At 36.5% G+C, this 10,249-nt stretch overlaps 1 long non-coding RNA gene across 1 annotated transcript; it reads left to right on the top strand.

The window, feature by feature from the left end:
• Positions 1 to 892: 892 nt before the first annotated feature.
• Positions 893 to 4,388, top strand: LOC145804240 (uncharacterized). The gene is made up of 3 exons (XR_014345870.1): positions 893 to 1,155; positions 3,634 to 3,678; positions 4,130 to 4,388. It is a non-coding gene; the product is annotated as an uncharacterized LOC145804240 (long non-coding RNA).
• The last annotated feature ends 5,861 nt before the right edge of the window (positions 4,389 to 10,249 follow it).

Below are 10,249 nucleotides of genomic sequence, written 5' to 3'. Positions count from 1 at the left end.
AATATGTTTCATTATTTTATTTATTTTATATGCGATTTTGTACACTAAGGTCAATTCAATAATTATAGACGCAATATTTTGTACACTAAGGTCAATTCAATAATTATAGACGCAATATTTTGTACACTAAGGTCAATTCAATAATTATAGACGCAATATTTCATCATATTAATTTAATAGTATATTTTTACAATAATGTTTGTTATTTATTTTTAAAAATATATATAATAAAATTATGTAATTATAATTATTAGATTGATTTAAGTTTTTTTTATAAATAATCTATACATAAACACACATACAAAAAAAAAAAAAAAAAAAAATCAATGTAATACATGTGATAGACTTGGTTTGAATCCAATGGTAAATTAGACTCTATAAAATTCTCTCCGATATACGAAGAGCTCATTTTGAAAGAAAAAGCCCAGGGTTTTTTGGTTAAAATAGTAACAAAAAAATAAAAAATAAAAAAAATTATTTTAGTCGCCAGAAGTTGAGTTTTGGCTACTAAAACTATTTAGTCGCCGAATGTAAAATAAAAAATTATTTTTTTATCTTTGGCAACCACACTTTTGGTTGCCAAAAACATATTTTTAGCGACAAAAAAAATATTTTAGTCACCGTATATTGAGTTTTGGCTACTAAAACCATTTAGTTGTTGAATGGAAAATAAAAAATTATTTTTTATCTTTGGCGACCAAAAGTTTGGTCACCAAAAACATTTTTTGAGCGACAAAAAAATATTTTAGTAACCAAAAAATTAAAATATTTGGAGGGAGACATTTCAAATTTTGGAGGGATTTATAAAATTAATTGGCGACTAAAAATATTTAGTCGCTAATGGTGTAATATATATATATATATATATTTGGTTTCCAAACCACAAACCAGTGCCTCTGTCTCTCTCTCTTCAGCGTCCCTCTCCCTCTCCGCTGCTCCTCTCTCCTCCCTCTCTCACCGTTGCTTCTCTTTGCGTTCACCAGCAACCAGAGCACTGATTCACTGTGACTCTCTACCTTTCCATCTCTCTCATGCCTCTGTTCACTTCTATTTCTCTCACTTTGTGTCCATCGGCGTTGGGTGCAAGAGCATCACCTCCATCGCACACAGCACCACCGTCACACCTCCGTCAATCTACGATTGACTTTACCCCAGGTATGTCTCTATTTCACCCTCTCTCTCTCTGTCCCTGCCTCCCTCACTTCTTTCATTCTTTCTTTCTTTATTTTCTTTTTCTGCTCAAGAAATTGAGATCTTTTTTTTAAGCTTCAATTCCATATCTTTTTCAATCTATTGTTTGAACCTATTGTTTGCCTGAAAAATAAGCCTTCCAGAGCTTGAATCTATTGTTTTTACTGCTATTAAAAATTGGGGTTTGCTTGATTTCTAGTGAATTTATCATTGTGAACTGTTTACATTCAACCCTAGATGGGTTATAGTTACTTATATTTAGTGGCTTTGCATATAATTGGTTGCTTCTGTGGTCGATTGCTAGTTTGTTTAGCTCAATCTTCTTTTTTCAATTGACAAGTTTGTAAATTTATAAGTTATTTATATTGCTGTAGAGTATCTGTTTGATGGGTTGTCTCTATGAGTTTATGGCTATGTAATCTTATGGTTGAGTTTATGTTTTGATTCAATTTTGTGTGTCTATACAAAGGGTTTTCTGGGGTACTAAACAAGATTTATGACCAAATTTATAATCTGAACTGGAATGCTTAATATTTTTGTTTTCTTCTGTGGTTTTGGTAATACACTATTATGTGTTCGATTATTTTCCTTAGAGAATGGACTCCCTGCCTGATGCCATTATCCAACACATTTGATGTTTATGGTTATTAAACTTACATACAAAGTAAGTTTATACAAAAATATGAATAACATATATAATATGGATGCTAACATATGTGAGATGTGTTAAATTGGTTTTGGGATTTTATATTATAGGGAATATCAGTGACTTTATTTCGTAATCTATCTACTCAACTTTGCTTTGATCTTTAAAACAACTTTTTGTGCCTAAGATGTGACGACCCCAAAATGTTAATCGTAATTATAAGTGATTAATTATTTATTGAATTTAATTATGTCATGTGCCAAGTGATTAATTGTGAATTGTCTAATTTGATTCATTGTAAATATCTGTTTAAATTGAGAAACTATCAGTTGTGAGCTCGGCTTTGAAACTAAAATTTACGACATAAATGGGTTTAGAAATCAAAATTAAGTATGAGGATATGTTAATTGGAATTTTTAGAGTTATCCGGGAAGTTTAATTAAAAATTGATTCCGCCTAATTCGCTAATTTTAATAGGTTGGAATTAAATAATTGAATAGAAATTAGAGCTTAATACACATTAGTATAATTTAATTTAGTGTCATTAAGATTATAAATGATGAAGATTAATTTAATTTAAGGGAATTTGATTTGCATTAATTAATGTGATTCATTATTAGCCTAAGTTAATTTTGTAGAATAAGAATATAAGAATTAAATATTCTACTCATCAATTGATTAAGAAGAGACTAGTGGGCTTATATTGCACTATACACTTAGAGAGAGAGAGAGAGAGAGAGAGAGAGAGAGAGCATGTGTGTGTGTTTGAGAGCTCAACAAGGAAGAGAGGTAGAGAAGAAGAAGAATTAAGGGAGAAGCTAGATATTTGTCTAGAATTCTAATAACCCATCAAAACAAGGTAAGCTTTACACACTAATTTTTGGAATAGAAACTTGTACATATATACATCATCTTCAAGTTTAACATTTCAATTAGAATGAATTGATGAGGAATTAGAAGTTTTGGCTATGAGAATTAGAGTTTAACATGAATATGTCTCAAATTGAAGGAATAAGATAAATTAATTTTTAGACTTGTCATGCATGGATGATTTCATGAAGATTTATTTATATACTTTGCAATTCATGCATGGGTTTTCAAGATTCAAGGACAATGTCATGGATTTTGGGGATTTGAATTTAATCAAGAAGAAATCTTGCATGTTTAGAGTTGTTCTTGAGTAATTAAGGAAGAAATTGTAAACTTTGAGCTTATCTCTCCACATGTATGGCATTGATTCATGAAAATATGTTCATAAAATTATTTTTCTTGCATGGTTCTTGAAATTGGAAGAGTAAACCTCCAAGAGGTCAAAGATTAAAGTTCAAGATTATGAATTTGATGTGTTAATTTAAGGGTTTGAACTCTTTTCAGGAATTTGAGTTTCAATTTAAAGTTATGAGTTTGTTGGAAGCTATAGATGGTAAATTCAACATGGTTATGGAAGGTTTTAGGCCTTGATTTGCTTGAAACTGAAGTTGAAATTGCAAAATTTATATGTTTATGAGTTTTTGATTTAGTAATTTAAACATGACTGAATAATTATACTTTAAAGTGTATGAGCCTTTTACGTTTAATTGTGTAAGTAGTGAACTTAATAAGGGTTTGTATATGATTAGAGTCTTTATATTTAATTAGGTTGGTTAATATATGGCTAAACATGTTTTAATTAGAGGTTAAGGGAAATTAATAATCTAATTAATTCATAATTCTAGTCATCTATATTCAAAAGCTTTAAGTGAACTAAATATGTTTAAGATGATTGTGTATCATGCTATGCATATTTGTGATTGTAGGTCACGAGTCAAGGACTGCTTGACCAACCATTCTGGAAGCCCACTGTGAGTAACATTTCTACAAAGCTATGTTTGTATGGTATATGTTTAAATTGTTATCTGCTAAGCTATAATTTCTGAAATGCTATTTTGATTATGTAAACGAATGTCCTATTTGCGAATCTATTATGGCATCCATAGATAGTCCCAAGTCAAGGGGAACGGCATGTAAATGCGGGTCCATGACATATATGTGATACGAGATCTCGTTAGCCACTTCATTGTGGTGATATGTGTTTAATCGGTTTCCGGAACAAATATATTACTCTAGTTGGAAGACAATATATGTTTTGTTTTGTGGAATGTACCATTATGTTACATTCTGATATAAGACTGATATGAATGATTATGTCATGATTTGGTTTACGGATATGATTTATGTGGAATTCGTTCTCTAACCCTTTTACTTTAATGTTATTCACTTGGTTTTAACTCACTATTTATATATTTTGTATAGGTGAGCGTTCTGGAGGACAAGTCTAGAAGGAGTCTTTAGCTGAGCCACCGTTTTGAGCCTATCACGTGGTTTTGAGTGCCTCAGAGTTGAGGCTAGGCCTAGAAGGCCGTTGTCAAGCTTTTATGAAGTACACTTTTGTTATCTGCACATGTTATACATAAGATGTTAAGTTATACGTTATGTACTGAATGTGGGTAAATTAACGTTTTTGCATGTAAATATTTGTTCATATAAATGCACAAGTCATTGAACTATTGGTGTTTTTGAATATTGCTTCCGCTAGCCCGGATTATTTTTTATTGTACATGAAGGCCGTTGGTAATCTCAGATTACTGGCCAGTTAAGACGTCAAACTTATAGGGGCAGGTTTGGGTCGTGACATAAGATTTTGGATTTTTTTTTTATTTGATCATTAATTGCAATCGGTTGATTCTAACCAAACCTTTGGATAGTTGAGGTACTCTGCAATTGCTTTCAAAATCCATTACAGAGTATATTCCTTGTGGATTAAACAGTTTAATTCAACTGTAGGACCTGTCAAATGATAGAGTTATTTGTGTAGATCCACTAAAAATTTACTACCACATTCCCAGTGGTAAGCCTCTTAACATCTATTTATTATTAGTCCTCATTTATTTCTATTGTTTTACATTCGACATGGGCACTAGGAAGACCAAGCACTGACTTCATTTATTTACATCACTGATAAAAAAATTTCACCTCACATGTCCTAACTCCAAAGGTGTTGACCAATAATTCATTGCAGGGGAAAAAGAGATTGTGCAGGGGAGCTAATATGGATTTTTGTTGATTCTTTAATGCCTTGATAAATTTTATATGTTAAATGTTCATACCAGATGCATGTTTAATTTTCTATGTCATTTTTGCAACTCTCGGCCACTCTTAGTTCTCTTTGTTTAATGTATATAATTTCTGTCCTAATTACTTGCATTTTGTCAAATCTTAATTCTTAGAAACTACATAAAGATTGTGATTTTTTTTTGTTTGATCTTTTCTTGGCAATTATTGAGGAGTGTGTTGAGATGGAATCAACATGCAAGTTCATACCAATGTTGAATGTATTGTAGTTGGATTCATTGGTTTTAAATGAGTGTCAATCTAAAATTGATCTATTACCTAGGGTTTTGCTAATTTGCATTGTAATTCACCAATTTGATTTTTGGTTTGTGGACTGAACCATTGAAGTCAAGTCCTGAGTCATCTATACTGTTACAGAATCACACAAATGGATATTGATATTGTATATATATATATTTACAAGTGTCACTCCAGGTTTAATAAGCACATGTACGATCATATTTCTGATGTTAGTCTATTGACTAGAAGTGTATAACCATACAGACAAGTCTATTGTGAAGAACTTCTCATCAAACAAAAGTAGAAAGTGAAATAAAAGAGAATCAGTGTTTTGGAGGTGTGGGGTTCCAAGATTCAGGGAGTAGTAGGCTAAAAGAGAACAAATATTCTTCTTTCAACTTCATAAAATTTTCCCAAGTATTGTGTTAATTTACAGTTCACTTTTTTCTTAGATATATATGCCAACCAAACCACTAATAGTTATGTACATATATTTTCACCTCTCTCAGTCTCTCATTCTCGTATGTGAGTGTAGACGTCCCCAAACGTCCCAGGAGAAAATCCCGTTTTGTTCATTGGGCTTATTACAGTTCGGACTCAAAGTCACGGTCCTGTATCTAATCTCGCAGAGTGCAATGCAAGACCGATGAATCATCAAAGAGTCCAAATCCGGCAAATCGTTTTAAAAAACTGATTTTTTAGAAAGAAGTGCCAAATATGGACTGCTTTGCCAGATACAGAGTCGCCATCTAAATATTTTGTTTTAGGAGAATTTAGGAAACCATGACTCGTGCCTAAGGTCACGTGTCCGTCACCACTAAAGTTGCCTCGGTTCAGGAACTTGGGTACAATTGGGGAAGGTCACTTCGTGAGCACCCCCGCTTGCCCAATCAAAGATCGGCCTCTACTAACCATGATATCGAGTTTTGAAAACATTATGTGCTCTTATTCCGGTTATTAGCTTAGAATTACTATGTCATGCGCGCAGCATACAAGTATAGACTAGATTGCCTAAGTTGGAACAAAGCATCGCATATCTGTTTGTTTTGAAAATGGATTGAAGTTTCCTACTCGCAAGTAGGCTAAAACACGGGTTTCGACGAATTATTCCAACTCAAGCAACCCAACCGTCAGCCACAGGCATTTAGGCTGTTATATCACATAAGCACATAGCCTCATGGTAAGCATGCTAACATGTCAGTCACTCACACGCATGCAAGGATGCTAAAGCATAAACACTTACCGAGTACTCCGAGCCAAAGAAAGAAGCTAATTAGAAAACATGCATGAATCCTAACTATGCTGAAATGCCTAATGCAACACATGCAAGAATGCAACTAAGATAGGCTCGGCTATTCTAAGATGGCATATGAGATACAACAATTGATACATGTATTCAACTCAGAATTGAAATACAATGCAGTTAGTATGATGCGTCGAGCCCGGTGCATGCAAAACAGATGAATGGATGCAAACATGCGAGCATAAGTATGCTAATTGAAACATGCCCTAAACTAACCATCATAAGCTAGTAAATAAAAGAGAGAAAGACGTGGGGTTGGAAGACATACATCACACACACGCACACTTATTTACAACATTGCCCTCCCTCGGAGGGTCCGAATAAGTAGTACATAACGAAATGAATAACCAACTACAGCTAATTATTACATAGCGCTGACTAATTAACAAATTTAACTAAGTAATTAAATTATCATGCAAGCTACATGAAATAGACTGCCTCAGCTCTGCCTTGGATGGCAATGAATGTATGCATGCTTGAATCGCTTTGTCGAGAAATCCATCGCGATGCTCCGACTTGCCTTTGTTTGCAATTGACCTTAGAACACTGCACAAGGCCCCAGAAGGCTGAAACTCCACCCTGGGAAGCTGTGGGAAGGCTGCCGACCAGCTCTCGGTCTTGGAAACCACCTGCCAACCACCATTTGTGGAAGAAACCAAAAAGGGTGGTCGGCTTGCCAGGAAAGCTGGTCGGCCGACCAGTTTCTGCCTCTAGTTTCTGGTTTTCTGCAATACAAAGCAAAGAGGAGGCATGGCAAGGTATTTTCAACAAATGTGTGTACGACCACTCTCGCCGTCATTGCATAAGCCCTAGGGAGTGTAGTCCTCGATCCTTGTGCCACCAATCACGCATCTCGATGCATGATGGCCAAGGAGTCGAATTGCATAACTCAATGTGAAATGAATGCAAACATAAGCAAGTAAAGCCAACAACTCAATCATGGACAGTCAAGAGTGTCGACGACCGAGAATCGAGGCATGTTTCGTTACTTGGAGTACGAAACGTCCCTCATTTCCCATGTTTGGACTAAACCCTACTCCAAACACAATGCAATACACATGGCATGCATGAATGCAACTCTAACATGCAACCTAAATATAATGCCACTAAATGATGCAAACATGCAAATGATGATATGCAAACATGCTACTAGCATACACAATGTTAAGAAATAATCAATGGCATACTCAATGCACATGAAAACTATATGGCATACGCAATGCACACATAACGATAGACATACACAAAGGCATAATCAAGGCATACACAATGCGAAGATCAAGCATGCAACAACATGGACATGGCATACACAATGCAAGATGGACTTAAACTAAAATGAATAGGCCTCAGCCACACTCAAATCAGTGGCCAAATATGATGAAATTAGGCAATAAAACACATGCAAATATGCACAAATGCAAGGGACCGAACCTAAGGCATCAAATGCCACTCTACCAAAGCATGGAAAGGGATGAAATATGGCATGCAATCATACATTTTCTAGCTCTGAAATAACATGCAAGATGGTCCCGAATCATGCAAACACGTCACACAATGCATGCTAGATGGCCCAAATACCGAAGCTAGTGAAGCGCATTACACTAGAGGTACATAAAGCAATGCACAAATGGCAAAACCAATCCCAAATAGACCCTAGGCAGGTCTAAGACAGTGGAAAAATGGTCTAAAATGATGGCTCAAAAGGCACGGAAATGAAGCTCATGCGATGGTCCAAAAACAAAGCATACAAGCACGACTCTCAAACGCATTTAAAGAGTGGAAAACATGGGAATATGGCATATATATAAGCTCTGAAATATGATGCACAATGGCCCTAAAACATGGAAACACTTCAACAAAAGCATGCAATAGGTTCCAAAACTCAAAGCTAGGCAAGGGTATTGAACTACAACCATGCATAGCAAGCATCATTCGACCATGAGACATAAAAATAGAGCTAAGGCAGTCCAAAACACGCACAAAATCAGTTTAAATCATGGCCAAAAAGTGCTAGAGTCAAAGGCCAAAATAGCATGCAATGTAAGCTAGTAAAGAGGATTTGCACTACAAGCATGTGAGGCAATCAAGAGGCCATCAAACTAGAAAAAGTCAGAGGTATGACATGCCAAATAAAGCCCAAAAACCCACTGAAACATGGTTAATGCATGCAAGAATGACAGGCTCCTTTGATAGGCTATGAAGAGGGTTATTCTACACATGCAAGATGGACATCCAATATGGAAAAACAAGTTCTTGACAGAGCCTATGCAGGCCCTAAAACTCACCAAAAATGGCCTGAAAGATGGCTTGGAAGCATGCAAATAAGGGCCCCTTTTGTTAGGCCAAAAATGCTAGTAAACAAGACAAGGGGTGAGAGGGTCACCCCTCTCTGATTCTGGAACTCAAAATAGCATGTTAGCCACTGAAAATCCACTAGATTTCAGTGGCTAGAAGGCCAAACATAGGTCAATACAAAGGCTCAAAGGCATGGGTCAAAATAAGATGAAATGAAGCACGCAAGGGGGTAGACGACCCCCAACAGAAAAATGGTCTCAAAAAAATATGTTAAGGACCTCAAAATAAGACTTTTTTCACTTTATGACAAAGCCCAAAAATGCTTGCAAGTATAGCTAAAAGATGAAGCAAAACAATGCTTAAAAGAGGGAAAGAAGTGTTACCCTTGTAGCTAAGCAACTCCAGCAGCTTTGAGACCAAAAACTCAGACCTTAGGACCTCTCAAGACCCTCCAAGAAGCTTAGGTTGGTGTTGGAGTTGTTAGACTAAGAGGTGGTATGTAAAGGGCCAAGAACTAGGGACTTTTGGAGGCAAAATAGAGAGATATAGAGAGAGAGGTGTATGTGCCTTAGACCAAAAATTATGAACCTTTTCAAATGAGGGAGAGGGTCTCCTTTATAGAGGAACAAAGGTCTAAGCATCCTCAAGAAACTAGTGCAAAGGTCCAAGCTTCTTGAGGAAGCTAGAGCAAAAAGGGTCAAGCTTCTTGAGGAAGCCTAAGCCAAAGGGTCAAGCTTCTTCAAGAAGCTAAAAAAGGTTTAAGCTTCTCTTTGAAGCTTAGAGCAAAGGGCCAAGCTTCTTTAAAAATCCAAAACAAGGTTGCCAATGGAGGATGCAGTCTGGGCCCTCCAACTGGCACAACTGGCACACACTCACAGAGACAGAAAAGGGGGAAGTAGGCTGACCAGTTCAAGTGGTCGGCCGACCACTTGCCCTGGTCGGCCGACCAGGGTCAAAAGGGGCAGGTGGTCGGTTAGCCTATTTGGTGGTCTCCACATGTAATGCAAGTAAGTGGTATGGTGGGAGACCAGTAATTGTGGCCCAAAAGTGAGGGAGACCACTTACCTGACAAGAAAACTGGCCGATCGGGAAAAGGTGGTCTCCAAGGAAAAAAGGTGGTCTCCCACCCTTGTACTACCTTCCGAACAATGAAAATAGAGTCCATGCCAAAAATGAACCAAGACGGATGCAAAACGAGGGTTCGGGGGTCAAAACGCGCGGCCGGAGGCCCCGAAAACTGACTGTTAAGCATCGAAAGTGGCGTGTGACCATGAAGGTGGTCTCCTGGGCCACAATGTCCCTTTAGAGAGAGGAAACAAGGTGTGTGCCAAAAATCGAAGCAAACGGAAAAAGTTAAGCGGTCCCGAACCGAGGCGCACGGCCGACGGCTCCGAAAATCAGAAATTGGTCTCCAAACGGGAACA

This window comes from Camellia sinensis, chromosome 12 (genome assembly GCF_055761805.1).
Source record: "Camellia sinensis isolate YWXY chromosome 12, ASM5576180v1, whole genome shotgun sequence".
NCBI lineage: Eukaryota > Viridiplantae > Streptophyta > Magnoliopsida > Ericales > Theaceae > Camellia > Camellia sinensis.
The sequence above is the reverse complement of the archived record's forward strand: the minus strand, read 5'-3'. Positions and strand labels throughout refer to the sequence as shown.